The sequence below is a fragment of the Protopterus annectens genome, chromosome 17.part0 (genome assembly GCF_019279795.1).
Source record: "Protopterus annectens isolate FY-2018-M chromosome 17.part0, PAN1.0, whole genome shotgun sequence".
NCBI lineage: Eukaryota > Metazoa > Chordata > Ceratodontiformes > Protopteridae > Protopterus > Protopterus annectens.
The window spans coordinates 393,125,592-393,151,600 of NC_056751.1; the positions used below are offsets into that span (position 1 = coordinate 393,125,592).

Genomic DNA, 26,009 nt, shown 5'->3' on the forward strand with positions numbered 1-26,009 from the left:
TTCATTTTCACACTCTTCCAAAAATGAGAGGCATGCCAAACCTGCCACACAATCAAAGGGCAGAGGCACAACTACAAATTTCAAAGCTCATAGACATGAAAGCTATTCAAGAGGTACCTACTCACGAACAAGGTCAAGGTTTTTATTCCAGGCTATTTCTGGTACCAAGGAAAGGAACCGACTGGAGACCCATTTTGGACTTATCCATCCTAAACACATTCTTACTGTCAAAATTCAAGATGCTCACATTACAGCAGCTTCTTCCCATGCTGGGCAAGGAGTTTTGGCTGGTAACATTGGACCTCAAGGAGGCATACCTGCATGTCCCAATCAGACAAAGCTGCAGAAGATACCTCAGATTTCTTGCAGGTTCAATCCACTATCAATTCTCTGCATTGCCCTTTGGCTTATCTACTGCGCCCAGAGTATTCACGATATGCCTGGCATCAGTAATTGCCTACTGCAGACTTCAAGGGATACAAATTTACCCTTACTTGGACGATTGCCTGATCCAAGCGGACAGTAAGCACATACTTCTGGAACATCTGGCTTATGCAACACAGTTACTGAATTCTCTAGGATACACAATCAACAAAGAGAAATCCAGGCTAACACCATCTCAGAAAATAACTTTCCTGGGTGCCAACTTGGACACAAACACCCAGATGGCCTATCTTACGCCACAAAAACAGGGGCAACTAACTCAGTACTTCAAAATGCTAGCAAATTGTACCAGGCTTACTGCAAGGAAAATCCTGCAGGCTCTGGGTTTCGTGGCATCTTGCATTCTTTTAATCCCATGTGCAAAGTTGCATATGAGGAAACTTCAATGGTACCTAAAAAACCTATGGTCTCAACACAGCCACAGTTTGGAAAGCATAATACCAATAATTCCATGTTTGCAAAAGGAATTTCTATGGTGGGCCCAAGCATGTCAAACAAACACAGGTCTCCCATTCTGCAAGCCTCAAGCAAATCAAGTCATCACAACAGTCGCCTCAGATTACGCCTGGGGAGTGCACATGACAGACAGGTGCATTCAGGGCAAATGGTCCCAAAAGGAAAAGCACCTTCACATCAATCAAAAAGAAATGCTAGCAGTGATAAATGCAATTACAGCTTTCAAGGACCTCCTGCATCCAGGACAATTATTGATAAGAACAGACAACACCACACTAATGTACATAAACAAACAAGGAGGAACACATTCATACCCTCTGTGCAGACTAGCCATGACACTTTGGAACTTGGCTCTGGAATGGCAAATCGAACTTCAAGCACAGTACTTGCCAGGTTTGGAAAACACACTGGCAGACAATCTAAGCAGAAACATGACAGATCCACACGAATGGAAGTTGCATCCTCAAGTGTTTACAGAGATAATCCAAGCATGGGGGAGGCCGGACATAGATCTCTTCGCCTCCCACAGGAATCATCAATTGGAAAAGTTTTGTTCAAGGACCTTTCATCCAAAGGCCTGGAGAGTGGACGCCCTTTCATTCAGTTGGACAGCATGGACAGTTTACGCTTTCCCACCTCTGCCTCTTCTGCCCAAGGTGCTCTTGAAAGCAAGAGCAGACAGACCGAAGGTGATACTGATTGCTCCAGACTGGCCAAGACAACACTGGTACCCACTCCTGCGGAGCCTAACACATACTCCTCCCTGGCCCCTACCTCTAATGCCTCCTCTGCTGACTCAGCACAGCTACAAAACTCTTCACAGTCAGCTGAAAACACTCAATGTTAAGTTGTCAATCTCGCCTTCATTCTTGCTTGATGGGTTTGGAGCCGATCCCTCGGCTCCGACTCGGCACTTGCTAAGCTAGAGAGTCACTTTTACCAGCTCGAGGCAGCCCCATATCCCATGATGCAAGGCGGTAAGTACCCAGATCTCGTTTGCCGCTTATGAGGTCCTCCTTTACCAGCTCCTGGTAAGTGATTAAAATACTTGATATTTTAGCCCCTTTTTACTAAAAACCCTTTAATATTTAGTTTTAAGTTAATTTTAAAGATTTTCTGACAGAAATTTACCTGTCTCCTTTATTTTTTTTAGTCAAACTTTACCCATCCCATCCCCCTGTTAGGGTGTGTGTGTGTGTTTGTCTACTTATACCTTTTTGGTATATTTAATTTAATTTAATTCTTTGACTGGTGTGTGTGTGTGTTGTCTTTCACCATGTCAAAGAGAGGGTCTCAGGCTTTAAGAAGTGTGACTCGTGCTGTCAGAAGATGTCTCTGACAGACGGTCACACTTCTTGCCTGTATTGCGTGGGGCCTCTTCACCTGCAGGACTTCTGTGTTATATGTCATTCCTTCAGCCAGAGAGTCCTGCAGGAAAGAAGAAACAAACTGATACTTAGGGGCCTTCTTCGGAGGGCTCTCCGCTAACGGCTCCATCCAAATCTGCAAATCTTCCAAGGCCCAGGCTTCTGTGTCAAAGCCTGCGGCCTCGGCCCGACTCGTTCTGAGTCGAGATCGCCCGCTGGAGCCGATTCTGGCTTAATTAAGCCTTCGGCACCGATGGCTATCGGTGCCGATTCTGCATCGACCACTTCGGTGTCGGCTCCGATCGGTTCCGACCACCATGTGGCACAGGCATCGTGTCGGCCCGATCGGCTCCGACACCGTTAATTTTGTGGCTGTATCGGCTCGGGCTGGAGCCGATGCATCGAGGCCTGTCGGCTCCGATAAGTTGTCGGCTCCGACAGGGTCTATAATTTCATCGGTTCCGATGGCTCATTCCAGGAAGAGGTCGAGGTCCCCTTCCTTGGAGCCGATACTTTCGGCTCCGGCTTCACCTCTCCTTTCGGAACGGAGCCATCGGAGCCGATCTTCAAGGTCATCCAGACTTTCAGACCATGACTTAGAGAGAGTGGTCAGTAGATTACTTAAGTCACAGGCACTGGCCCAAATGTTACATAGTCCGTCTCAACAGACGACTGTTGGTCCACACCCCGTTACAGTTCCTCCTTCAACTCTACCCCAGAGCTTGGAGTTGGAGTCTTCGGGAATGGTTACTGCTACGGCTGGAGGACAGATACCCCTTCTGTTCCTTCAGCCTCTACTCTTATCTCCTCTTGAGACCTTCCTTAGAGGGATTCGTGGTCTGGCTTCCATGGTCTCCTCCGAGGGGTGAGTGGCATCGACCCTTGTCCAACCCGCTCTTCCCTTGGAGCCTCGGCCTTGGTGAGCTCGGCTCCGACATCTGCCTCGGAGACTTCCCTTCGGTGGTCCCTGGAGTTCCTAGTTCTTCGAACGGGTTCTCTCGGACCTGCCTGGGAGGGGAGCATTCGAGGTGATGAAGAGTGTGCTGGCCACTGGTATCAGTCAGCAGTCTGTTCCTTAGCTCCTCCCTCTATAGTGCCTGTTGACATCTCTGCCACTTCTCTTGCTACAGGACCCAGAGATCCTCCGCCTCAGGTTTCCCCATTGGGAATTTCCCCTCTTCCGAGGATTCTCCTGATGTTTCGGGAGATCCTCCTAGGAAGAGGACTTGTAAGAGGAAACATGTAGACTCCCAGTCTGTCACTTCAGATACTGACTTTGATGAGTCAGAGGGATCCCTAGATCCTCTCTGAGGATGTCTCCTTCTCAGACATCCTAGAACTCCTTAAACAGAGGGAAACTGGCCCACCAACAATCCTCTGAGGATGAGTCAGTATACCTAGAGGCGTTTGGATCTCGGCCCTCCACCTCCTGGGTGTCTCCGCCTTTCGACCCCTTATGCAGGTTATTGCCCGAAGGCGTGGGCAGCTCCTGACTCTGTAGAGCCAGTCCCTAGGAGGCCTTCAAAATTTATCACTGCCCTGTGACAAGCAATTCCTCACTAAGGGTGTCCCGCTGATGCCATGGTGGTGGCTGCTTGCCACCAAGAAGGAACTTGCAGATCCTTCCGCACTGGCCCATCCTCCTAATAAGGACTCTAGGACCATGGATAGGTACGGTAAGCGGATGTTTTCCTCAGCGACCTTTGCTATGCTCGCTGAATTACCTATGTCACTTCACCAGACTCCAGAGGGATATCCTAAGGAGCTGGGTGAAGTAGTACAGGATCCTACAGCTGCAGGAGCTCAAGAAAAATTGCTTCAAGAGCTAGGAACCCTTAATTCCATTGCAAACTCCTCCATGCGGCTAATATCCTATGCTGCTGATGGAGCAGTAGAGCCGCAGGTACAGGTGTGGCTCTTAGACGCCAAGCCTGGATGCGGCTATGTGACTTTGCAGATCCTTCAAGGCGTCCTTCACAAATTCTCCCTTTGATGGGTCAGCTTTGTTTGGCCCTCAGGTGAAGGAAACTTTGACCAGGTGCAGCAGGACGGCAAGACTCTTTCTGCTGTAGGAGTCCGTTTTTCCACCCCTTCTAGACCTTACCCCAAAGGACAGAAAGGTGGAAAATGTGGTTCCGCAAATCCCAAGGAGTCACGCCGGATTCACGTGGTCAGTTTACCCCTAGAGGCAGAGGGGGTAACAACAACAGACGCTGCTCTAGAGGCAGAGGGGGTCCAAAACCAGGGAAACAGAGAGCCTCTCTGACAAGCCCTTTCAGCATCCCTGAGATGTTGCCCGGCTGTCCCTCCTTGGAGGCAGTTGAGGGAAGATTATCACTGTACCCAGAAGCCTGGCATTCCCTCACTCAAAACAAATGGGTACAGGCGAACATAACCAAGAGATACATAATTCCTTTCGAGGAAAGTCCTTTCCCTCAAATTCCCTTCCAGATGTACCACCGGTCTAAGGGAAATTGCAGAGTTAGAAGTCTCAAAACTACTGCAAAAGAGCCATTCAGCCAGTTACAACAGACCATTCAGAGCCGGAATCTACTCAAGGTTCTTTTGGTCCCCAAAAGACGGGAGACTGGAGACCAATATTGGATCTCAGCAGACTCAACAAGTCTGTGAGGAAGACAAGATTCGAATGGTCACTCTTCAATCAATTCTGCCCTTCTTACAGAAGGACAACTGGATGTGTTCAATAGATCTTCAGGATGCGACTATCACATCAAAATTCACAGACGCCTCCAGGAGATTTCTCCACTTTCTGGGGTCCAGTCATTTCCAGTTCAGAGCCCTGCCCTTTGGTCTCACTACAGCCCCCAGAGTGTTCACCAAATGCATGGCAGTGGTCACGGCTCACCTGAGACGCCAAGGATTCCAGGTGTTTCCAGATCTCGACGACTGGCTCCTGTCAGCCACCACCAGGCATCAGCTTATACAAGCCAGGATTACACAATAAATCTTTGTTCTCATTTGGGCATCTCGATCAACTTCAAAAGTCATCCTTATCGCCCTGCCAGTCTATTACCTTCATAGGCAAACTTAAACACTGTTCGGATGTCAGCTACCCTTACAGATCAAAGAGTTTCAGACATTCAGAGTCATGTCAAGATCATTCTGGCCAACAAGAAAGTACAGGCCAGAATGGTTCTAAAGGTATTAGGCCTCATGGCTGCGGCCATTACTCTTCTTCTCCTGGCTCGATTCTACATGCGCCTTCTTCAGTGGATGCTGTTCACACAGTGGTCGTACCAACAACTTCCTATGCCACCAGATTCTGGTGACACAGACTTGCAAAGATCATCTTGCTTGGTGGATCACATCTCCTCAGGTTCACCAGGGCAGGTACTTTGTACCCCCATCCCCGATAGCCACTATCACCACGGATGCCTCCCTGATCGGGTGGGGGTCATTATCAGGGCAGGATGGTTCATGGGACGTGGCAGCCGCTCGAAAGTACCATCTGCACATAAATGTCCTGGAGATGAGAGCAGTGCTTTTAACGTTGCAAGCCCTCAACGACTTTCTTCCCGTAGGGACAATTGCAGTCCACACAGACAACATGTCTGTAGTTTGGTATATCAACAAACAGGGCAGAACCAAGTCCTACCCTTGTGTTGAGAAGCCAGACTATGGCAATGGGCGATCTCCTCTCATCGGTTTCTGGTAGCAACGCATATCCCTGGGAAAACCAACATTGCGGACAGATTGAGCAGAGCTATTCTCATGCCTCACGAGTGGTCTCTCAAGCAATCTATAGCGGAAGAGATTTTTCTGGAATGGGGTCGCCCATGTTATGATCTTTTTGCTACTCCCCAAAACAGCAAATGTCCAGACTTCTTCTGTCTCTTCCTCTACCAGGCCATCCCCAGAGACGCTCTGACCCAGGATTGGCCCCAGGGACTTCTTTATGCCTTCCTCCATTTCCTCTGATCCCTCAAGTTATCCAGAAAGCTACCGCTTTGAGAGCCAAATTGATTCTCATTGCCCTTACTGGCCTCGACAAGTTTGGTTCCTGCCTCCATCATCACCTTTTGGTGCAGCCGTGGCATCTGGACCCAGTGCCAGATCTTCTGATTCACCAATCGGGTCAGCTGCACCGGTCTATCCCTTCTCTCAACCTCACAGCATGCTTGCTCCACTTCCTTCCTTAGCCAGGCTTCCTTTGATCTCTAACCCAGTTAGAGACATCATAGTAGCTTCATAAAATCCTCTACCAGGAGGATTTATACAAGCAAATGGAAACGCTTCTTATTGGGCTAAGGCCAAGAATATTGATCCTTTCACTGCCCCTGTTCAGGCAGTCCTGGACTTCTTAGCAGAGATTTTTCATGCAGGCTCCTCTTCTTCCATAGTCAGAGTTCAATTGGCTGCTATCTCCAACTTTCATGTCGGGATAGCAGATCATAATATTATGTCCCATAGGCTCTGCAGGGCCTTCTTGAAAGGAATTTTCCTACTAAAGCCTCCAATCAGGAATCCTCCTCCTCAGTGGGATCTAAATTTAGTGCTGACATCCTTGATTCTTCCCCTTCGAGCCAGCTGTTTCTTGTTCCCTGAAATTTCTTTCTTGGAAAACTTTATTCCTAGTGGCTATTACTTGCCAGGAGGGTGTCTGAACTTCATGCTCTATCGGTTCGACCCTATTTGGTTTTTCACAAAGACAGAGTATCTTTGAGAACTAATCCAACCTTTTGCCTAAGGTCGCTTCAAAGACCAATTTGAATCAATCCATTGATCTCCTGTATTTTTCCCAAACTATTCAGACAGAGCTGAACAAAAGCTACATTATCTTGATGTCCACCGTCAACTTAGATATTATTTGGACAGAACAAAAAATTTAGAAAATCTGATCAACTTTTTGTTTCCTATGCGGATAATAAAAAGGCCTTCCTGTTTCCAAAGTGACCTTGTCCAGATGGCTTTCTTCGTCATCTCCGAAATTTATCTGCTCAGGGGAAAACAGCTGTGCTCAAAACCCAAAGCACATTCAACTAGGAGCTTAGCTACTTCTACAGCCTTCAAGCTAGACTTCCTTTAGACACTATTTGTGCAGCGCCACTTGGGCCACTCCTCACACTTTTGTTTCCCATTACAAATTGGACTTGGCCTCCAGGGACAGAGCCAGCTTTGGCTCTACAGTCCTCAAGAGTCTGTTCCATTGAGCCACCCAGGATAGAGGTGCTAGGGACGCTGTCCCATCAAGAAGAATGAAAGATTGACAACTTAACATTAAGAAGTTATGTACCTACCATAACGTTCCATGTTAGTTGTCTTCTCGCTTCTTTCTTGCCCTCCCTCCTTCCCCCTGGCCTGGACAGACCTTGTTATAAGAAATTGTTATGCTGAAGACCTTTCAGACCTGGTCCTTCTTCCATCCTGTAAGTTTTCTTCTTCCTTTGGGAAGTGTTTTTTGCTTGGTGCTATTGCCCTTTGTCATCAAACGAGATCTGGGTACTTACCGCCTTGCATCATGGGATATGGGGCTGCCTCGAGCTGGTAAAAGTGACTCTTGAGCTTAGCAAGTGCCGAGTCGGAGCCGAGGGATCGGCTCCGAACCCATCAAGCAAGAAAGAAGGCGAGAGAAGACAACTAACATGGAACGTTATGGTAGGTACATAACTTCTTAATCTCGCTGCATGGAAAATTCCTTAACACCACAACAGACCCTACTCCCCAAAGAGGTGCAGGATGTCATTTTGGAGGCCAGAAGGCCATCTACTAGAAAGGCTTACTCTGCAAAATGGAAATGGTTTTGCTCTTGGAATGAGAAAAAAGGCCAGGACCCTAGAAAACTGAATTTGCCTCGGGTATTACAGTATCTAGCTGAGCTGCTGAACAGTGGACTTTCATTTTCCTCCATAAAAATCCATGCCTCAGCCATTTCTGCAGATATCAACACGGATCCACCCTTATTCTCTCACCCACTCTTAAGACAGTTCCTCAGAGGGGCTAAGAATATAAGACCACCAAGGAAACAACCAGTGCCAGCCTGGGATCTTAATTACATTCTAGAAAAATTAACATTGCCTCCCTTTGAACCAGCTGCCTCAACAGATTTACAATATTTGTCCTGGAAAACAGCTTTCCTTCTGGCCATTACCTCAGCTCGTAGGGTTTCGGAACTACAAGCCCTCATGGCTGTGCAGCCCTTTCTCATCTTCCATCAGGACAGGGTTTCCCTTCAAACCAACCCGTCATTTATGCCTTAAGTGGTATCCAGGGTAGCTTTAAATCAAGCCTTACACTTGCCTACCTTTTACCCCAGTCCTCAAAACAAAGGGGTAAGGCTGCTACACTCTTAGACATCCATATACAGCTACGTTATTTGGACAAAACAAAGCCTTTCAGGAAATCGGAACAACTTTTTGTGTCCTATGCTGGAAGGGTTCAAGGGAAGCCAGTTACCAAACAGACAATTTCAAAATGGATAGGCCACTGCATACGGTTTTGTTACTCCTATCATGAGAAATCTGTCCCTACAGGCATCAGATCCCACTCCACCAGGGCCACAGCTACCTCTACAGCCTTCCTTAGAGGAGTTCCTACCAAAGATATTTTGGAGGCAGCCACTTGGAGTTCTGTGCATACCTTCACAAAACACTACCACCTGCCTTTATATTCCAAAACTAGAGCAGGCTTTGCCACTGCTGTGTTGCAGGGCATTCTGGCTGCTCCCAGTTCCACCTAGTGCCTACCACCCTGTGCGTAGCTTTGGGATTCTACCCATCTGTGATTACTGCAGCTGTATGCACGATGACCATAGTACAGTTTTGTACCTACCATAAATGTTGATGTTCGAGTGCTAATACAGCTGCAGTACAGGTTTCCTCCTCCTTCCCCTCTTGGTAAAGGCCTAGTGGCTAACACCTCCTCATACAACCTAATTTGGGTTATCCTTCTATGGTGTATTTGCTTGCAACTACTGATTTTTGATTATATTGCATTGCTTGACTATATATATATATATATATATATATATATATATATATATATATATATAATTTATGTATTGCCTTCCTTCTGGGGGCACCTGACATCTGGGGCAAGAAAGACTGAAGAATATGGCGTCGGCTGTGTCTTATATACCCCTGTCGCTCTGACGTCAGGAAAGAGAGCAACGACAACTGACGCCGGACCTAGATTTTGGAATTCGGCCGACCGAGGACCCGCCTGACAGCAGAGAACCCATCTGTGATTACTGCAGCTGTATTAGCACTCGAACATCTACATTTATGGTAGGTACAAAACTGTACTTTTCCCTCCCTCCATCCCCCTTGTCTCTGTCTCTTCCTTTCTCCTTACAGGGAATTCTTGGTATTTACTTTCTACTGGTGATGTTCTTCCACCATAACTTAGTTCCCTATTTGGGGGCTCCTGACAGGGCAAGAAAAACTGATGTAATGGCGTCTGCTGCCTGATTTTATACCACTGTATAAAACATCAGTCCTGGAGTGACAGCAACCCGTGCAGAAATACTAAGCCTCTGGTATTCAGGCCGACTGAGGGCTACTCCTGGCAGGATAACCCAACTGTGATGACTGCAACAGTGACTACACTCTAACATCTAAATTTATGGTAAGTGTACGTAACTGTACTTTTTTAAAAGCATTTTAGGATAAATGACATGTGTCCTGGTGGTCCCTTTAACAGAGCTACACATATGGAAACTTCAATTGTTTCTCGAAATTGTCTGAGAGCAGCACTGTCAGTCCCTAGAAAAGAAACCCTTTTATGCTTGCTCACATGTCTCAAGAAAGAGCTTCTGTAGTGGAAGGACGCCATACAAGAGAATACAGGAGCAACTTTCACGCTGCCTCAGGTAGACAGACCTTCACTGTGGACATTTCAGACATAGCTTGGGGAGCCCACTTAGTCCTGCTGAGGATGCAGGGCATTTGGTCCCCACAACAGAGTAAATTGCACATTAATCTAAATGAAATGCTAGCAGTCTTCCTAACCATGAAAGCTTTCTGACAGCATTTTAAGCCCAGGAATTCTGCAATTCTGGGCAGGCAATACCGCAGTCATGTGGTACTTGAACAAAGAGGGAAACTTATCTGTACCCACTGTGTAGCCTTACCAGTAAAATCTGGATTTTAATCCAAGACTTTGGCCATACCCTCATGGAATTGTACATCTCAGGCCACAGAAGTCTTCTAGCAGACTCCCTGCTCAGAGACTTAACTACATCCAAATGAGGGGGTGTTGAAAAGGGAAGCCTTCCTGGACCTGACTTCTCTATGGGGGATCCCTTCTATAGACGTTTTTGCCTCTGTCCATAGCAAACAACTTCTGAGATTCTGCTCCAGAACACAGCAGGAGGGAACAGGGAAAATGGATGCCTTCTCCTTCGCAGGGACTGATCTGTTCCTGTATGCTTCCTCACCTTACCCTTGATTCTGAGAGTACTTAAAAAGATGAAGACCGATAGGCCCAATGTAACTGGTAGTCTCCTTCTGGCCCAGACAGCATTAGCTCTCTCTCTCTCTCTCCACTCTCAGCGAGGGGAAGTTTTGCGTGTCCCCAAAGGACATGCACCTTCTCAGCAAGTCAGGGGATTGGTCTTCCACCTGCCTGGCATCTGTCAGTCTAGCTGCTTGAAGGATTGTGTCCTAACACCCATCTTGATGTCTTACCCAGAAGAGGTGCCTATAACACCAGAAAATCATACATGGAAAAATGGAAGATATCTTCTGCCTGGTGTCACAGCCAATACACTCCCAGCTCAAGGAGACGTCATTTCATTGCTGCTTTTATCTGTTACACTTGTTTGAACAGGGGTTTTCTTGTTCCAGCATCAAAGTTTGTACTTATGATTTCTCAGCTTCCTTGCAAATTACTCTGCCACTGTTCTCTCACCCTCACATGAAACTCTTTCTAAAAGGGGTGATTGACTTGAGACCTGTCAGAAAGGACCCCATTCCAGCATGGGATCTAAACTATATATTGGAAAAACTAACCTTGTCTCCCTTTGAGCCAGCTTGGCACTGTTACTGTCAAGATGCTCGCCTGGAAGACTGCCTTCATTATAGCCATCACTGCAGCTAGAAGATTCTCTAAACTGCAGACTGTTGTGTGTTGAGTATTTCATTGTTTTCCATGGGTTTGTTCTGAGGGTTACCTTGACCCTATCATTTCATGCCAAAGGTTGTTTCAGAAACCTACAGAGCGAAGCTTAAAGAATCCTCTCCTGACTGGATGTCCAGAGACAAAATCAATTACTACCTAGATAGAGCAAAAAGTATGGACTGGGCAGATCAGTTCTTTTTATCCTTCACAGCGGGCAAAGCAGGGCAAGCCTGTCTCAAAACCAACCATCTCTAAATGGCTTGCAAACTGCATCACGTTCTGTTACATGGACCATGGAAAACCTCTTCCCGGCAACATTAGAGCTCATTCCACCAAGCAAGGGGCAACTACTGCTGCTTTCCTTAAAGGACTTGCCATGCAAACCTTAGAGGCAGCCACTTGTAATGCTGTTCAAACTTTTACTAAACACTAACTTAGGACAGGTCTCCAGGCCCCCAGGGCAGGGTTCACATCTGTAATGCTACAAAATACATTTTAAACCTACAGTAATCTTCTAAACTCCCAGACTAGCTTTGGGAATCTTCCCAGTGATTAAGTACTGCAACATTGACTGCAAAGAATATAGTGCAGTTGTGGCTCAAGATGTTAGAGTAGATCAATGTTGCAGTACATATTCCCACCCTCCTACCCACACAGCTATGTAGGGGCCATCTGATTTACTGTTTTAGCATGCAATCCTTTTGGCTCATCACAATTGTTCTTACATTTCTTATTCCTTTGCATTCTCAACTAAAAACAGGCAGTTGGGGAGGTTGTGCTGTCTTCAGGCATCACATTGCTTTTTTTCAGCTTAGAAAAGCCCTGAAGATGGTGCTGATGGATGCCCTTCTTATACCCTAATATCTGGATGTCGGTCATAAAGTATCTGCCAGCTTAGGATGATAAGACTGTGAAAACCGGGCCAGTCACAGGCTTCTGCACAGCAGAAGGACCCAAGGATTAGTACTGCAACGTTGATCTACTCTAACATCTACGAGTAAAGAAAGTGGAACACAACTGTACTATTTGGGGGTAAATTTGCTTTGCCACCATTAAGAAACGCAAGTTAAGGTAAGAAAGAATTCAAGAGGCTGTCATGTAGCCTCCCATATACTATCACAGATTTGCTTTAGAAAAGGTTTATAGAAATTGAGAATATTTATTGGAGCTCAGTTTAAGCACAGTTCTAACTAGAAGTTGAAGTTAATTTTGTTGATAGAGACTGCAGTTTATAATTTCTGACTTTTCTTTCTAGTTTGAAGAAACTGAAGAAGGGGAAGAGGAGGTAAGGAACAAGACATCAAAAATAGAACTACTTTTTATGTTTGGCTTAAGTGTATAGTATATTACTAAAATTCCAAAGCCAGTCATATTTTTAAAATGTGCACTGGATCCCTGACTAATTTGAGTGGCTTTATATGCATGTTGCTTTACAGGTGATTAGAGTTTATCTTCTCATTGTAAAATGTTGCATAGATTATGGGTGAAGACGATTTTGTTTTTAAACATCTTAAGTTATTGCATTTTAAATTGCAACAAGAGTTTGCATACCTTAATAGAATTGAAAACAAATCATGCTAAGTTTCTATTATTATCCATGCAGTATACGTTTTCTTTTTAACAATTTTAACTTGCTCCAGTTTTACCTGAATTGTTTCTACTATCCTTCGTCTCATTCCTCCAGTTGAACTTTAATTCTGTATGTATTCTCTCAGATTCCATTTCTGTCTGAAATGTACTCCTTCCCTTTCTAAAGATACTACCCACAGTGTTTTATATCCTTTACAGTATTCAGTACATTCATTACAGTTAGTATAGATTCGATTTGCTTTATCTAGTATTTACTTTTTTGGCCACCGGTAGCATTAAACGTACAACCTTAGCGTGTCTAGGCAAATCAGACCCTGTATCCTAACTAAAAAGAATAATTTTCTTATTACCATTTGACCCCCTCCCCCAAACATTTCTACCACAGTACTCTGTAGGGATTTTTTTAAATCTGCCAGTTTTACCCCCCCCCCAAGTGCTGTTAGTTTTCTCTCACCTTCCCTTCATACCTCTAGCATCTTCTGTGTACCTGCAGAAAAATCCTCTGAAGATTTTTCGAATATAAAAATGCCTAAACCTTCTGTGCAAACATCCTAAACTTTATGGATTTTTATACATGGGAGCCCTGCCGATTTCTTTCCATTGCAATTTGACTTTCAATTTTTCTAATTTTTTTTTGCAGTGTTTTTTGACCCTCCCATACGTCCTTCGGAACGGGAAATATATAATCTTGGTATGCATTGATTTTTATAGATCATTTGGAGATCATGAAGCATCCTTGTTTTCCTATATAACCTATTCAACACATTTTGGGGCCAGTCAGCCACTACAAAACTGTAAGTTAGGACAGGAAGAGCAAATTGGTTTATAGCTTGTATTTTGTTCCTAGATGTCAACACTGTTTTCAGGATTGATTTAATTCATCTGTAATATTCCTTACAAAGTTTTATTCAGATTTATTCATGTTTTATTGTTGATCCATCATCAGTTCTCAAATATTTATACACTCCCTCTTGCTCAAGTTATTTTATATTACATTCTCGTCCCAAATTGATGTTTTTGTGGTGCTGCAGTTTTCCTGTTTTAAAGGTTGCTTTTGCACACTTATCAAGACCAAATGACATTCTTATCTCATCTGAAAAGGTTTTGACTACTTGCAGTTGTGCTTTCAGTTCCATATCTGATGAACTATACAGTTTTAAATCATTGACAAAGAGAAAATAAGTCTTTGCACGTTGTTGTTTTCTAGGAGCCAAATTATAGACATGGCCTAATCTGTTAAGTAGACAGCTTAATGGTTTAAGGGCAAGACAGAATAACAGAGGGAACAGGGAGTCACCCTGGAATATCCCCCTTAGGATTTTTATCCTTTGACTAATAATTGCAAAGTGGTCTGCCGTTTCATGGTCACTGTAATGTAGATGTTCTGTGTGTTTTACTGTTGCAGTCATCACACTTGGGTTATCTGCCTGCAGGTAGCCCTCAGTTGGCCAGAATACCAGAGTTTTGGGATTTCTGCATCGGATTCTTTCGCCTCTTGCATGATGTCAGGTCATCAGGGGTATAAAATATGCAGCCGACAACATTACATCAGTCTTTCTTGCCAAGAAGGAGCCCGAAGCAGAAGCAGTTCGCAAATGCCGGTTGGCCGCTACCTGAAATTTTTCTTTTTTCGGGTTTCAAACCTGAAATCTTCTAAAGCTAAGTATCCCATTGGGGATTCTTTTTTCTTGCTCAAACCGATGTCAAAGAATTAACAATTGTCTTGCCTGTGGAAAGCAAATACCTCACAGAGTTTTTCATTCTTACTGTGTCACCTGTTTAGGCCCAGACCACGACGTCCCTCGCTGTCAGTTTTGTGCTTTGTTTAACGCAGGGCTATTGTTGTAGCTAAATTCTTTCGCTCTCGTTTTCTGTATTCCGAAATGGCTTCATTAAGCCATCCGACTACCGATCTTCCAAAAAAGCACAAAGACAGAGACACAGACTACATAGGTCAAAAACTGCTGACAGTGCTTCCGTTAAGCTAGTCGCCAGTCCGCCAGTACTCAGTGAGGTGCCTTTGCAGCCCCTGATGCCCATTTCTACAGATTCACAAGCCTCTGCTGAGACCCATTCTGAGTCAGGTATGCTGCGAGATGCTTCTTTGTCTATGGAACCTGCAGATGTCTCTACCTTGGATGGGTCCGGATCTGCTGTGCAGGCACCGACTTCTGAGAGTGTATTCCGATCTACCGATGGTCATATTAAACCGACAACTTCATTTTCAACTAAAACTACCAGATTTCTCAGGCCCAGAGTTCACACTACGCCTGGAAAACCGACATCCAAAGCGCATGCCACAAAAACAAATGCTTAAAATAGCTGAAGACCTTATCACTGTAATTAGGGGAAGCCAGCCTTCCCCTGCTAAAAGACAAAGAAATGAATTTCCTTCTGATTCTACAGACCAGGGGTCTGATGACTCTGACCCTTCTGATTACCAGCACATACCCTTATCTACCTGTGAAGATTCAGATGCAGAGGAATCTATTCCCTCTGCCTCCCCTCCGGAGGATTTTTCTTTTGGTGAAACCTTGCATACCTTAAGAGAGTATTTCTGCTGGGAATACCAGGACTATCGTCAGTCCAAAAAGAGACTCTGGGAATTTTTAGATTTACCTCAGCACAGGCCTCTAGCTATACCCCCTGTCCTGGATATTGTAGATGATGTCTTCATGGAGTCCAGTCTTACTCCTGACACTTCACCACCAGCTCCTAGAAAACCTGACAGGTACTACAGAGTATTTGACTCTTTCAAGTTTCTCTTTAAGAATCCTACTGCGGATCCAGAGGCCATTTCCCAGGGACCTAAAGGCATTAAGGCTACTACAGCCAGAAACCCTACCCCTTCAGACAGGGATTCTAGAGCTTTAGACAGATTGGGTAAGAAGGTATATACCACTATATACCACTGCAACTCTTGCATCGGAGCTTTGAATTGCCAGTTTCACATGTTGAAGTACCAGCAACATGTTATGGAACTAATTAAACAAAAAATGGTGCTACTTCCAGATTGTGCAGAAAATAAAGATTTACAAGAGTTAATGCATTCTGCCAACCAAGTTAGTAAACATACTTTGCAGTGTGGGTTTGATGCCTTAGAAGCATCTTGTAGGGCTGCTGTCACTGGGTCTGTACTGAGAAGGCATGATTGGCTAAAGGAACAAGTCTTGTCAGACTATGTCAAAGCAAAATTACTAGATGCTCCTTTAAATAAGGAGCATTTGTTTGGCACAAAAACAGAAGTAGTTTTTAAAAAGATGGAAGAAAAAGCTAAATCTATGCAAACTGTCAAAGATTTCTTACAGGTGCAGCCACCTAGATTCAGAAGGCATTGGCCTTCAAAATACTGGTCCTTTCCAGTCTCTCTCAGGGCTTCTCAGCCCAAACCCAGGGGAAAGAGACCACCAAGACTACAGTCTCAGGGTATGCATTTGCATGTTTTCTTTGCACGTGCATCAGCTCAGCAAGATCCTGCCAGGTGTCCTGCAGAGTCCTTCAGCACCTGAGAGAGAAAAGAGACACTTTGGAGTGTTTAAGTATCTTTTTCTGTTTTTTCTTGCTGTTCATTGCTAATTCCGCCTAAACGCTCTGTTTCTGGCGTTTACTGATACTCTAGAAGCCCGTTTTCAACTGCATTTGTACTTATTTAGTGCCTGCACTTTAAAAAAGTGATTTTTTGTTGTATATTGTATTATTTAATTGTATTTGTCACAATCGAGTGTGATAGCCGTTTCTATACCTTAAAAGTGTTTTTTCTGTTGTATCTGCTATATTTTTGAAAAAACAAAAACACAAAAAAACTTCCTATTTCCAGACTTTCTAAGCTAGAAAAGTGTGGTTTCAGATATTTGCTGGTACCTGGACTACATTTTAAGCTTCTGTGTTGCCCATATCCTTACCTGGATAGAAGGAAGGTCACCAGTGAGAGTGGGGAGCTTTGAACAGCCTACCTGTCCTTGGAAGAGTGGTTTCAGCTCAGAAATTGTAGTTTTATTGGCCATTTTGGGCTAATTTCTCTCTTATCATTCTGATATAAAAAACGAGTTTGTACGGATTTGCTCATAGCGCAGTGGCAGTTGGCTATGGTTAAACTATCCCCATCTCCACAGAGTCTGCTCTTCAGTTTTTCCCTTAGTACTAGTCCGTTCTTCCAGTTTTAGCACTCAAATCAGCACTTTTGGACTAGCACTTGCTCAAAAAAGAGACAGAAGCACAAATAAACTATAGTACTGTATCCCCAACATTTGTCTGTATGGAACAGTCAAATTACTCTCCCCCACCAGCTCAACAAGAAAAAAGTTTCTCAACCAATTCAGGCATGTCTGAAGGCCAGATCCTAGTGTATTCTCCAGTTCACCTGACGAATCTGGGCATCCTGAGACGGTGACAACTGCCTCATGCACACAGACAACCCTCTCCTTCTACCACATGACACCAAAATCTGCGAGTGATGCACTTACACAGCCAAACATGAGGCAAAACTCTCTCCAGCCATGACTGGAATAGACAGTTAAGAGGAGAAGGTAACATCCTGCAACATATCTCTCACCACACAGAACCACCACACCTGCAACTGCAAATCCCACACATAGATGCACAAAGACATACTCGGAGGCTCTAAATAAAAATCTGTGGAAACCGAGACCTCCAAAGCAGACACGCAAGCCACCTCTACCCACAAACACACCGCAACCAACACATAACCTCCAAAACCAGTGCGCCACACAACCACAGCCCATAAGGCATAACATCATACCTAACACACTTGTAATAGCGGACTCCATAGTCAGGCACACTGATGTCCCACTCACCAGGTTGGATAAAGAAAAGGTTACTGGCAGCTGCTTGTCGGGCGCCCGAATCCGCCACATCACACAGGCGCTCAGGTCACACTAAAACAAGTACAAATATGACTCTGTCATTGTCCATGTTGTTGTGAATGACCTGAGATGTACCTCCCTGGACTAGATGAAAAGAGACGTAGAAGAGCTCTCTGATCATGTAACCAAGGCAGGTGTGACCCCCAGCCCTGAGTAGCATCTTAACTTCACCAAAAATGATACCCTCAGTACATGGAAAAAATGATACCTCAGTACAAGGAAAAAATGATAAATTTCAACAATTGGCTAAGCTTCTGGTGTCATTCAAAGGGGATCCAGTATCTGTCTACCTGGGGTGACATGCTCGACAAGCCACAATGCTTCTCCAGAGATGGCTTGCACCTGTTACCCCTGGGATTCAGGATACTGGCCAAGGCTCTTGCCACCCCTATAGTGCCTTTTTTAGGCAAGGCTCAAAAGACAAACCCACCACCGTAATAAGTACCAGTGACAAAGAACAGGGTAATGCTGCTCAACACCAGGAGTTTAAAACCTCAAAATGTGCTCACTCGAGGCCCTTTTCAAAATGGAGAACATCGATATTTGTGCAGTAACTGAGACCTGGTTCAAGAGAGCACCCCAGTGATTCCAGGCTACAACTCGTACCACACATTTCAGCCACAAAACCTGGACCAAAACACCAAGGGAGGAGGCGTATCCATATTCATTAAGGATAACCACAGATGCCTCAGAGATCATCCAAGTGCAACTGACAGTGGGCAAAACTGCAATCCAGATTTTAGCTTGCTACAGATCACCATCCCTGCCCCAAGACCCCCCACTCCTTGTTCTTCAAGGTACTGAAAAAATATGAGGGTCCAACCAAACACCCTAATACTGGGTGATTTAAATTACCCAAACATCAACTGGGAAAACTACTCAAGCACTAATACCTTTGCTCAATGCTTCCTGGAATATATTAACTCAAATGCTGTGGACCAGCTTATCAACACCCCTACAAGGGGCAACAATATACTGGACCTGGTCATCACCAACATGGGTGACAACTGCTCCACACCCGAGGTAAATCCCTCGTTGGTTTGATCAGACCATAAACTCATCACCCTCTATATCTACATAACACCCCCCCGCCCAAGGAAACCACAGTGAAAAACTTCTCCAAAGCAAACTTGATGCTGCTTAAAACCGAAGTGGCAAACTTCATCACCCCCATGTAGAATGACATCTTGGTCGAATCTGCTGTAGCCTACACAAAAGCACTCTACAAGCACTTACATGAGTGCATGGACCATGCTATTCTGAACAAAACCAGGACCAATTCCTCCAAAAAAGGAAACCAGTCTGGTGGACCCCGGACATAAACTAGCTGTGTAATAGAAGGAAGAAATTATTACAAAAAAAGTGTAAAAACCCAGGAATGGAGGAGCACCCTGACCAACCTTAGCAAAAAGCTAAGATCCCTTATAAAATCCTCAAAGGCGAGCTTTGAAAGAAAAGTAGCAACGGACACCAAAGACAACCACAAAGCATTTTTTGGCTATGTCAAGAACCTAAATGGCAACTCTCAGATCTGCTCTGAGCTACAGCATAATGGTTCAAAATTCACGGAACCAACTGATATTGCCAGTATATACTGGCAGATAGGTTCAGTGCAAACTTTACCCCACCCTCATCCCCTAAAGGGCCCATATCTATACCAGAAGATTGTGCTGCCTCCATAATCACATCCATCCACCATCCACGGCACTTTCTAAAGCAAAGAACACAGCATCTATGGGACCAGACAACATCCCAGGCTGCGTGATACATGAACTCCAAAGCGAACTAATCTCTCACCTGAATACCATGTTCAACCACAGCCTCTCCTCAGGCTATGTGCCCACCGATTGCCGCACAGCAACAGTTGTCCTGCTTCACAAAGGAGGAGCCACCACCGACCCTGGGAACTATAGCCCCATAAGCCTAGTCTGTAAGGCCATGGAGCTCATCATCATGGAACCCATAAACAACATTGGGAACCTACAAACCCTAGACCCTACCGAGTTTGGTTTCGTAAAGGGCAGGTCATGTCTTCTAAACCTGGTTGACTACTTAGAGACGGTCACCAAAGCAATCGATGAGGGAAAGGTGGTCCACACGGCATACCTTGACCTCGCAAAAGCCTTTGATACTATTCCCCACTCAGGAATTATAGACAAACTCACTAACCTAAATATAAACTCCTACACCACAAGATGGGTTGCTAACTGGCTCACAGACAGAACCTATACAGTGAAAATAGGAAACGCTAGGTCTGACTCCAAACCTGTAACAAGTGGAGTACCCCAGGGCTCAGTCTTGGGACCTCTCCTGTTCAGTATTTACTTCTCCGAGGTACATGCAAACACAGAGGGACTATGGCTACCAAAGTTCACAGACGACTGCAAACTGGGCACCATAATTGAGACTATTGCTGACGTAGATGTCCTTCAAAAGGGGCTCACTGAAACAGATACATGGTGCCAAAATCATGGCCTCAAGCTAAACGCCAAAATGTGCATTGTCATCCCCTTTGGGAAAAACCAAGTACCTATGAATTGCCACACAACGTGGTAGCTCACTGACTACAGAGAGTATGATAAGACACCTAGGGACCCAAGTGGATAGTAACATCTCCTTCGATAACCACATTGCTAAAGTGGTTAGAAAATCCTTCTACATGGCCCACCTTGTCACAAGGGAGTTTGCATGTAGAAAAAGGGAAGTTATTGTCCCCCTCTGCTCATCATTCATTAGACCCATTATTGAGTGCAATGCCCCATTCTGGATGTACCTTACTAGACACCTGCAACAACTGGAGAGGCCTCAAAAATACATCACCAAGAGGATAACTGGCCTAAAACACATGCCCTGTGCCACCAGGCTAAAAACTTCAACTGTACTCTTGCATACTGGCTGCTCAGAGGCGATCTCTGCCTGGCATACAAGGCTATGTCTAACCCTGAATTGTTGGAAATGCTCTACCTAAGGAAAACCCAATCTACCCGAGCTACATGCTCTAGGGACCTAAACCTGACCTCAACAATAAACAGGACTTGGAGAGATACATTCGTGTCCCAGAGACTCCCCTAGCTCTGGAATAAGGTCCCCATATATGTGAGGCAGAGCTCCTCATTAGCGCTCTTCAAGAAGAATCTTGATGAGTGGATGGGGAACAGGAAATTCACCCTGGGAATCACTTCTGTGGCTCTGCTCGACAGAGTCGCAGGTAACTAAACCACTTGGGAGGCGCAAGCCGAAACAGTTTGGCTAGGCTTAATTATTCCCAAAGGCCAATAGCCTAGTTACCTACCTATGAATCTAAACAATGAAGCGTTTCCACCTCAAAACCAGGGAGTGGTAAGCCACCCCTTTATGGAAAAAGTTCACAATGACTTTACAATTATCCTTCCCAGCCATGCCCAAGTACTTGCGCCCCTTAGGAGGAAAACTCGCCCTTCATGCAAAAAACTGGATGTCCATTACTCAGGATCGATGAGTTCTAAACATTGTTTCCCAGGGATACAAATTCTACTTCCACTCACTGCCAGCCCCAAGTGGATTGCCAGACCTTCCTCAAAACCAATGGGCAGAGACTCAAAAGCCAAGTACTTTCCCTTCCCCTTATCAGGGCTATTCAACCTGTTCCAGTAGAACAAAGGGGACATGGTTTCTACTCCAGACTATTCCTGGTGCCCAGAAAAGAGAGCTCTTGGCGCCCTATCCTGGATCTATCAATTCTCAACACCTTTCTGGTAGTCCCAGAATTCAGAATGCTTACACTGCAACAGCTTCTTCCTATGCTAGCCAAGGATTCCTGGTTAGTCAGCCTAGACTTAAGCTTATCTGCACATCCCCATAAGGGAGTCTTGCAGGAAATATCTACGTTTCAGGGCAGGGTCTATGCACTTCCCTTTCACTTATCTACTGCACCCAGAGTATTCACAAAATGCCTAGCTCCAGCCATTGCATACTGCAGGCAGAGAAATATTCAAATCTATCCAGACTTGGACTACTGCCTGATTCAGTCGGACAGTCAGGAATTGCTACTTCAGCACCTGACATTTGTAAAAAGACCTCTAACTTCACTGGGATACACCATCAACAAAAAGAAATCGTAACTGGTGCCCAGCCAACAAATTGTATTCCCGGGAGCAAGCTTGAACACAACTTCCCAGATGGCATTCCTCACTCCAGAAAAGCAGGTCCGTTTGACAAACTTTTTCAAACTAATGGCCACCAAAACCCAGCTATCTGCAAGGAAAATACTGTAAGCCCTAGGGTTCATGGCCTCATGCATTCTGCTAATTCCATATGCAAGACTGCATATGAGGAAACTTCAGTGGTACTTAAAAAGTCTGTGGTATCAACATTCTCAGGACCTGGGAACACTGATTCCTATCATACCTTGTCTAAGGGCAGAGTTCCTTTGGTGGGCAGAAGCATGCAACCACAAGGGACTTGCTTTCACTCAACCCCTTGCCGCCCAAACCCTGACAACAGATGCATCAGACTATGCATGGGGGGGGTTTCACATGGCAGGCAAATGTATTCAAGTCAAATGGAGCCCAGAACAAATTCCCCTGCTTATCAATCAAAAAGAGATGTTAGCTGCACAGAATGCTCTGACAGCCTTCAAATACCTTATCCTTCCAGGACAGCTCTTGATAAAGACAGACAACACCACGGTTATGTGGTACATAAGCAGGGCGGAGCTCATTCTTACCCACTCTGCAGGTTAGCCATGGCTCTGTGGAACACAGCCTTGAGCAACCAAGTGCACCTACAAGCTCAGTTCCTGTCAGGCAAGCAAAATTCACTGGCAAATGACTTAAGCAGAAATCTGCTGGACCCTCACGAGTGGAAACTGGAACCCAACTCATTTAAACTTCTAACCCAGAGGTGGGGAACACTGGAGGTGGACCTCTTTGCCTCTCCCCAAAACCACCAATTGAGCAAATTTTGCACCAGGAACCCTCACAGCAGTGCCTGGAAGGTGGATGCCCTATACTTTACATGGGCAAACCTCTCAATTTATGCCTTTCCTCCTCTGCCCCTACTCTCAAAAGTACTACTCGAGATCAAACAGGACAGGCCAAGGGCAATCCTTATCGCACCAGACTGGCCACGCCAGCACTGGTACCCACTCCTACGCAGTCTGACAGCAGTGCCACCCTGGCATCTACATCAGACAACCCTCCCTGTTGTCTCAGCAGGAGGGACAGATTTTGCATCCACAGCTGCAAACCCTAAACCTTGCAGCCTGGCTTATCCCCTGAATACACCACCAGCATCCCTCAGCAAATGGGTGCTGGACATCATCCTTGAGGCCAGATGGCCTAGTACTAGGAAATCCTATGCTGAAAAGTGGAAAAGATATTGTTCTTGGAGTCAGTCTCAAGGAAAAGAGACAGCTGTGCCCACCTTACCTCAAATCCTTGATTACCTAGCAGAGCTGCTCCACAGAGGCCTATCCTCCTCATCCATTAAGATTCATGCCTCTGCCATCTCAGCTCATTATAATACTGAGCCACCTCTTTTCGCACCCTCTCCTCAAACAGTTCCTGAGAGGAGCTAACAATTTAAGGCCCCCTAGGAGAGCTCCCACCCTGGCCTGAGAACTTAACTTTGTACTGGCGAAGCTCACACTTCCCCCTTTTGAACCTGTTGCTTCAGCAGAGTTAAAATTCCTCTCTTGGAAAACATCTTTACTTCTAGCTATTACTTCAGCAAGAAGAGTGCCTGAGCTACAGGCAATAATGGTGATGGAGCCCTTCATTATTTTCCAGGCTGACAGGGTTTCCCTCAGGACTTTAACCCTTCCTTTATGCCCAAAGTAGTATCCGGTGTGGCTTTAAACCAGTCCATCCATTTGCCAACCCTCTTCCCTAATCCTCAGAATAAAGGGAAAGGATCCTGCACTTCTTGAATGTGCACAGACAGCACAGGGTCTACCTTAATAGGACTAAGCCTTTCAGAATATCTGACAAGCTGCTTAGTCAACTTTGCTACAGTGGCAGAGGGCAAGGCCATTTCAAAGCAAACCATTTCCAAATGGATAGCACACTGCATCAATTTCTGCTACAAACACCATGGAAAACCTACCCCTCTGGGGATCAGAACTCATTCCATTAGAGCTACTTCAACCTTTACAGCATTTCTCAGGGGAGTCCCTACCAGGGACATCCTGGAAGCTGCAACCTGGAGTTTTCTGTACACACCTTCACCAAGCATTACCATTTACCTATTTTTTTTTTTATAAATCCAGAGCTGGATTTGCTACAGTGGTCTTACAAGGCCTGCTAGCCAGCCCTAACACTTCCTGACTGCCTCCACTCTTTCAGCTTTGGGAATCAACCCAAGTGTGATGACTGCAACAGTGAAACATGAAGAATATAGTACAGATGTTCTTCATGTTTCACTGTTGCAGTCATTACATTTGGGTTATCTGCTTGCAGGTAGCCCTCCGGCCTGATTAACAAAGTCTTGGGTTGTGCGTCGGTTGCTGTCCCTTCTTCCATGACGTCAGGTCTTCAGGGGTATAAAACATGCAGCCGACGCCATTACATCAGTCTTTCTTGCCGTGCGGTGCCCGAAGCAGAAGCAGTTCGCAAGTGCCGGTCAGCCGACTCCTGAAATTTTCGTTTTCAAATTTCAGAACCGAAGTCTTCAACTAAAGCTAAGTACCCCATTGGGGAAACTTTTTCTTGCTCCTTACTGATGTCAGTAAAAGTTAATAATTGCATTACTTGTGGAAAGCAAATACCTCATAAAGATTTTATTTCGTACTGTATTCCTTGCCTAGGCCTTGACCATGACGTATCTTGCTGTCGGTTTTGTGCTTTATTTAATCACTACACTATCTGTCGTCTGTATATTTTCGCCTCTAAATATTTCGGTTCGCGGTTTAATTATCCAGATATTCATCTGTTAGCCATCCGACTACCGTGATTCTGAAAAATGCAAAGATAAAGACAGAGACAGGCCGCCGAGGTCCAAAACTGCCGACGCTTCTCTTAAGCCAGTCGGCCGGTATTCAGGGAGGTGCTTTTGCAGCCCCTAGTACCCACTACTTCTGATTCACAGGCCTCTACTGAGACCCATTCGGAGTCTGGTATGCGGTGAGATGTTTCAACTATGGAACCCACGGATGTCTCTACCTTGGATGGGTCCGGAGCCACTTTGCAGGCACCGGCTTTTGAGGGTGTATTCAGGCCTACGGACTTGCATATTAAACTGACACCTTCTTCTTTACTTAGGCCTAAATCACGATCCATGCCTAAAACAATGATGGCCAGGCCACATGCTCAGGCCTCTATGCCTAAAAAACAAATGATAAGAATGGCTGAAGATGTAATAACTCTAATCAGGGGTAGCCAACCCCCCCCCCTTCTAAGAGGCCTAGGACTGAAGTTGATTATGAATCTTCTGATTGATTCTGTTTCGGATTCTTCTGATGATCTGGATTTTCCCATATCTAGTTATGAAGATTCTGATGCAGAGGACTCCATTCCCTCTGCTTCCCCTTCTGAGGATTTTTCTTTTGGGGAAACCTTAAATACTCTAAGGGAGCATTTTCACTGGGAAAGCCAGGATTTTTCTGATTCAAAAAAGAGGCTTAGGGATTTCCTTCTCCTACCTCTGTATAGGCCTTTAGCTATTCTTCCTGTACTAGACATTGTTGTTGCTTTTTCGGAATCTAGTTTGGCCCCTGATTCCCTGCCTCCTGCTCCCAGAAAAACCTGACCGATACTGCAGGGTTCCAGAGTCCCACAAGTTCCTTATTAAAAATCCTATTGCAGATCCATAAACTATTTCACAGGGGGCCAAGGGTATTAAGGCTTCTACTGCTAAAAATCCTACCCCTTCTGATAGAGACTCCAGGGCACTGGATAGATGGGGTAAGAAGGTTTACACTTCTGCAACCTTGGCCATTAGGGATTTAAACTGCCAGTTTCATATGTTAAAGTATCAGCCACATGTTATTAGACTGCTTAAACAAAAAATGATGTTGATTCCTGATTGTGTGGAAAATAAAGAATTACAGGATTTAATGCATTCTGCTGAACAAGTTGGAAAACATACTTTGCAATGTTTTGTTTCATTAGAGGCCTCTTGCAGGGCTGCTGTTACTGGGTCTGTGCTCAGAAGGCATGCTTGGCTTAAGGAGCAATCTTTGCCTGATCATGTTAAAGCTTAATTGTTGGATGAT

The 26,009-nt window shown here is 45.1% G+C and overlaps 1 long non-coding RNA gene across 1 annotated transcript in view; it reads left to right on the forward strand.

The window, feature by feature from the left end:
* Positions 1 to 12,588: 12,588 nt before the first annotated feature.
* Positions 12,589 to 26,009, forward strand: part of LOC122791819 — a 623,348-nt gene continuing 609,927 nt past the window's right edge. Inside the window, exon 1 of the long non-coding RNA XR_006363202.1 lies at positions 12,589 to 12,630. This is a non-coding gene — a long non-coding RNA (uncharacterized LOC122791819). The remainder of the gene's footprint in view (positions 12,631 to 26,009) is intronic.